This window comes from Rhamphochromis longiceps, linkage group LG3 (assembly GCF_057381845.1).
Source record: "Rhamphochromis longiceps isolate RC_006_pf linkage group LG3, R_longiceps_female_GT1.1, whole genome shotgun sequence".
Lineage (NCBI taxonomy): Eukaryota > Metazoa > Chordata > Actinopteri > Cichliformes > Cichlidae > Rhamphochromis > Rhamphochromis longiceps.
Window position 1 is genome coordinate 31,790,229 of NC_140559.1, and position 5,841 is coordinate 31,796,069.

The following is a 5,841-nucleotide window of genomic DNA, read 5'->3' on the forward strand; positions in this document are numbered from 1 at the left end:
TTCATTCAAAAAATTCATTCACATTGGCATGTACGTCAGATGATGCTGATACTAAAGCATTAACAATATCAACCTTGCCAGTGTTTTTTTTTTCTCTGGGCTTCTTCCATTTGTGTCTCTCCTTTGTCGTATCCAAGTAGTGAGTCTAATGTACATCAGTGACAAGAAACAAATCTATTATGTAAAATACAAATAAAGTAAAGCAGATTTATCTTAAAAGATATTTACAGAACCTTATACAAAGAGAGAAAAAGTACAAAGTGTGCGCATTATACTCATATAACATTTATTAGTGTCAGTAAAGTGTTTCATTATTTCATTCGAATGCATACTTCACTCCACATGTTGGTCTTTTTATTTGTTTTTATTCTAACAGGACAGAAAGAAGCAGAGTGATGTGTAATCAAGTATGAACTAAAGTATTCATGGTGTGCTATGTGGGTGTTTCTGTGGATGTGGACTTTATTTTAAACATACCTGCGGTGATACATCACAATAAGAATCACATTTTATTGATGGTATTTTGTATTTAATTTTTTAGGTTAACATGTTCAAAAACGTTACAAAGCATGTACATTTATGGAAACCATGTTTCTTTGTTGTGTAATCATGAGTATATACTGTAAGAGAAGTAAGATAATGATCTATAACTTGCTTTTACAGGAACCTGGTATCAAAGGTAAATATTAATCAAAAAATAACATTATTCAACAAAACAAAAAAACAGGAACCATTTCAAAGCCTGGCATTAAGGTTAAAGGTAACAAATCTGGATATTATCATTCTAATGAATCTTAATTTTCATTGTCAAAGGAGCTTCAGTTCAGAACTGAAGAAGCTTTCCATATGGGAAGAAGCATCCCAAATGGAAAAGAAATAGTAAAAACTTACATGTTTTACTCATGAAAGTGGCCACTTTCTCATTACTTTCATATATTGTTTTAGTAAGTATCCAAAACATAAAAGTTTCATTTATATAATTTTTCAAGGGATCTTATATCTATTTTCACTCTTTTCATACAAGTTTCACACAAGACAGATACAAGATTTATAAGATTTATATTTTTTTTTTCCATATGGGCTGAATCTTAATTAGCATTCTTTATCCTTTACTTCATGAATAACTTTATTAATAAGATTAGTGTTTAGACAAATCTAAAAATATTTTTAAAATGTACATTTGGTAAGACAGCTCTCACAAATACATTAACAATGCCATGTAATTCCAATCCAATGAATATATGCTGGTGGCACCTGTTTAATTTACTGGGTAGAGCAAGTGACTCATGTAAATGCTGTAAGTCTCATACAGAGGGTATTTACTGCCTTCCCCTCAAAAATTATCACTCACTTAAATCAGTGATGAACACAGATCAACTCAAATACTGTAGACATGTGTTCATTGTGTGAAGTGGATCAGAAATATGTACTCTCCAGTCTGGCTACACCTAAGCCCCCTTTCCATTAGTACCTTCTCAGATTACCACACGACTTGGATCAACTGGTTTTCCATTACAATCCAGTACTACCTAACATATACTCATGGCAACTAATCAATAACCATTGATTAATGGTCATAAATGATCATGAAGTTGTGCTTATGGCCAAACAACGAGTTTAATTCATTATACAACTTAACTATTTCTAAATTTAGCGAAACCTGCAATCAGCTGAGAATTCTCTTTCACTTGGATTATTGATGATGAAACATTTCACCCACAGAATTAGAAACTCTTTAGTATATCAGTGCTATCTTGAGCTGGCAAATACCCTCTTAAAACATGTGCTTCGCTTAATAAAATTATGTGTTAAAAATATTATTATTTCTTAGCACTAACCAATTCTGCTACGCTCTTAAAATTAATAAAATCTCATAACATTACAAAGGCAGGATCATTCCAAATGTTTCTATTGCTATGCTAACGTGAAAAAAAACCTAACTTCTAATCTTGAGCACCACTGAATGAGGTGGCCTACTACTAGATGGAAGAGGCCACCTTGGAAATATGCAGACTGACAGATACTCATAAAATCTAACCATTGTCCTGACAACATTCAGGAACAAGTGGCAGGAATGACAATATTGGGGGCTGTAACAGCACAACAATGTATTCCATATCTATATTAATTCAGTCATGATTTGCACAAATGATGGACAAAAGTTGAGATGAAACTCAATATAAAACTTAATATCAACATATTTGTTACACATCTGTTTCTCTACATCAGGATCAAGTTGTTAGCATTTAATGAATAGTGCTGTGAGTGTGAATGTATGCTTATAAAGTCCAGTCTTAAGTGTTTTTATTTTCTGGATTTAAACAAACAATACGCTGGAAATGCATAGTTTGATTTAATCATCAGTTTCAGTTAAAGCTTCAATAAAAAGCACAAATACACAGATGTTAAAAGTCAAAAATCTCCTGTTCAATACGTACAATTTTCTGAGTCACTGACTGTTGTTCTTAAAGCACAGAGACTTGCCTTCTCTGTAAAGAAACAGCAAAGGTAACACCAGAGTGCTGGGAACATTAAACCACATATTAGAGACATTTATGATACACGCATTTGCTCCTCCTGACATGTTGGCCACAGCCCATGCTAGACCGCCCACAAACCTCACCACCTGTGCTCCCAGTATGGCCAGAATAGTGTAGAATGCCCTGAGTTTGACTGACCTCTCCCTGTTTGAACTCTGTTCTCCTGGACCTGGACGTTTCAAAACGTAGAGAACAGAGAGGCTGCAGAATGAGTTGATGATAAAACATAACACCACAAGGAAAAACATCACCTTTAGAAGAACATACATATTCACTATCAGAGCTGTCCCCACAGAGCAAAGCAGCCAAATGCAGACAATGCAGATATTTCTGATTCTGACCCCTTTTTCATATTTCAGACTAACGTAGGTGATGGGATAAATCACAGCCAGATAGCGCTCCACAGATGTCAGGATATGGAAGAATGTCTCTCCTAACCAGGCAAAAATAATAAGAGGTATCCCCAAAGACATTATGCTTGAATCATATGAATTGATACCATAAATGGTGAAGATACTCCCCAAGTTACAAATCAGCTCCATGACAACCACATGATAGGCGAAGCTGTCAGAGTGACTTATTGCAACTGCTGAGGAGGTGCAGCGCTTTCTCCACCACTGCTGAAGACCATGATAGAGGATGAGGATGCAAAGAGGAAAGAGGAGGATGTGGAAGGAAAGATATGCTGTATAGATGAAAGAACCGGGTCTGGTGGTCAGACAGTTGATGATATTGTTTGATATCACCAGGGAAGGCGGTGGCTGAGGGAAAGAGTTGTTGGAGGATGAGGAGTTGGCTGGCATGTCTGGAAAAGAAAGAGAAGCAACTTTCTTTTGTTTTTTTCTTTTTTTGTTGAAAAGTGACATCCCCACTGATACAAAAACTGGGGTAAAAGTGTGATTTATGGTGATTTTTTTTGGGGGGGGGAGTTTTATTTTATTTTTTTGTATTCTCCAAGATGAATTTTTAATAACTTAAGAGTTTCCTTTTTTCCTTTCCTTTTCATTTTTCTCAAGTGAAGGTATGTTCGGTGTTTTATATTTAAATGCATTGTAATGCTTTCTGGCACAAATAGATTTTTGGTAATGACACAGAGCCCTTTCCCAAAATAAGACTCTGTATACAAGATTAATATTGCTACTGACACACAGTACTTAATATAGGGGCCTAACATAACAGACCGAACAAAGTACTGAGATAGAAAGACTATTACGGAAATGAGATTTTAGTAATTAAATAATCGCAAAATTTAGGAAGTATGTCGCCCTAGCAACAAAGAAATCTTTGTATATTAATCTAAAAAAAATCTAAATCAATCAGCTATTTGTTTTTGTTTGTTATAACAAAAAAAGTATTTTTTTGTAACAGGCAATGATGCAATTGACATATAAAAAAAAAAATCTGTTCCTGAAACTGTTGTCTCCAGACTTGTTGTCCAGCAAAATCATATTTGCATTGCATTCAGGGAAATGTAAATCAGGAGGAGAAATTAATTTACACAAATGTGTAAGAGGATGACATTTTTTTTTATCAAGAAACACAAATAATAGGTGAAATATTTATGGTACACAAACTAAAGTGAGACTATGTTGAAGATTTTAGATCTTTTTGGTTGTCTACATAAATAATAATAATATGATTAATATGATTACATGCAGCTTTAAGTTTAAAACCTCCCACCAGTCAAGTAAAGATTTTTTTTTAACTGTATCAGCCAGAATTCACCTGATTAGATCATGCCCATATAACAAAGAAAATGTGCAAACCCCACTGTGTCAAGTGTTTAATGATCAGTGTTTCCACTCTATCTACACATTATGTAGCAAGTTTCATGTTCTGTGATATTAAAAGACAATTTAAAAAATGCAAAAAATACAATGTAAAATAAATAACACACAAACCTTATCTGTGTTTTTGTCTGAACTTTAGTGTCCTGTATCTTGCTTCTGTGCTGTCTGTATTGTGTTGGCCAAATACTGCAGTCCCCCCCATCTCTTTCTGTCTCTGCATGTATTATTTGCATATAAAAAAAAAACCAAACAAAACAAAACTGGATGACAGTGTGATAAATGAGGGCAGCAGGGTGGCACTGTGCTATGTTGCTTAGCACTGTTATATCACAGCAAGAAGGTTCAAGTCCATCATCTGACCGTGTCATGGTCCTGGGTCATTTTACCCAGTGTTTTGTGTTTTCTTGTGTATACTGTCCTTTTGTATTATGATTTATGTTTAAGTCCACTGTGTTTGTCTGGAGTTATTCTGTAATACCTAGGTGGTTCTATTTAGATTTGTTTATTAGACTTCCCCTTGTATCTTTGCCCTCTGTGTGACTGTGTTTATACAGTTGTATGACTCCTTGTGCCTTGTTTCCCATCCTTGTGTTTTATTCCATCATGTATGTCTTGTTTTGAGTTTGCATTCTGCCTCTGTGATTCTGCTTTTGGGTCATTTCCTGCCAGCCTGCATAGCAGTACATGTGAGGGGTGGAAAGTGTCCTTCACTATGCTGTTCGCATGTCGGATGATGTGTTTGTCGTAGAGTTGGGAGATGGATGGGAGAGGGCCTCCAATGATCCTCTCTGCTGTCCTCACTATCTGCTGCAGATACGTCTTTTCGGCAAAGTGCTGTTCCCATACCAGATGTAGATGTTGTAACAGAGGACGCTCTCAGTGGTTCTGTGGAAAAATAATGTAAGGATGGGAGGAGGGAGACTGGATTTCTTCAGCTTCAGAAGAAAGTGAAGACGTTGTTGGGTTTTCTTCATGATGGTGGTGGTGTTCAGGGTCCAGGGGAGGTCATCTGATATGTGCACACCCAGGAACATCTATTTGCCATCTCAACATCAGATCCATAGAGGTGTAGTGGGGTGTGGGCCATTGAGCTCTTCCTGAAGTTAACAACCATGAAACTGACCTCACAGTCCATTGTTATTCAGTTGTGATAGTTTTGGTCATTAAGCAAATGTGTCGTTTATAAAGTAGGGGAAACCTGCAGGTAACTGAGACTAAAGAAGTCCTTTGGATGAGTGATGAAATGTTTTGTCCCACTAAAACTGCTTTATATTTCCCTGGAACATTTAAAAGCTGTCCATAGTATTTCACCATGCTCTAGAGCAGGTATTTTACTTCACTTTCAAAGTTTAAAGCTAAGGCATGCTGTGGTTTGTGGCCCCTTCTGAGATGTTTGTCATATTTGCAGGCTGTGGACCATGATGGCTAGATTTTGTTCTGTATTTACTGTGTCTTTAAGTCTCTGCAGGTCCTTCCTGATTGGAGAGCTGGTGGCTTCTGATTTGTTTCCT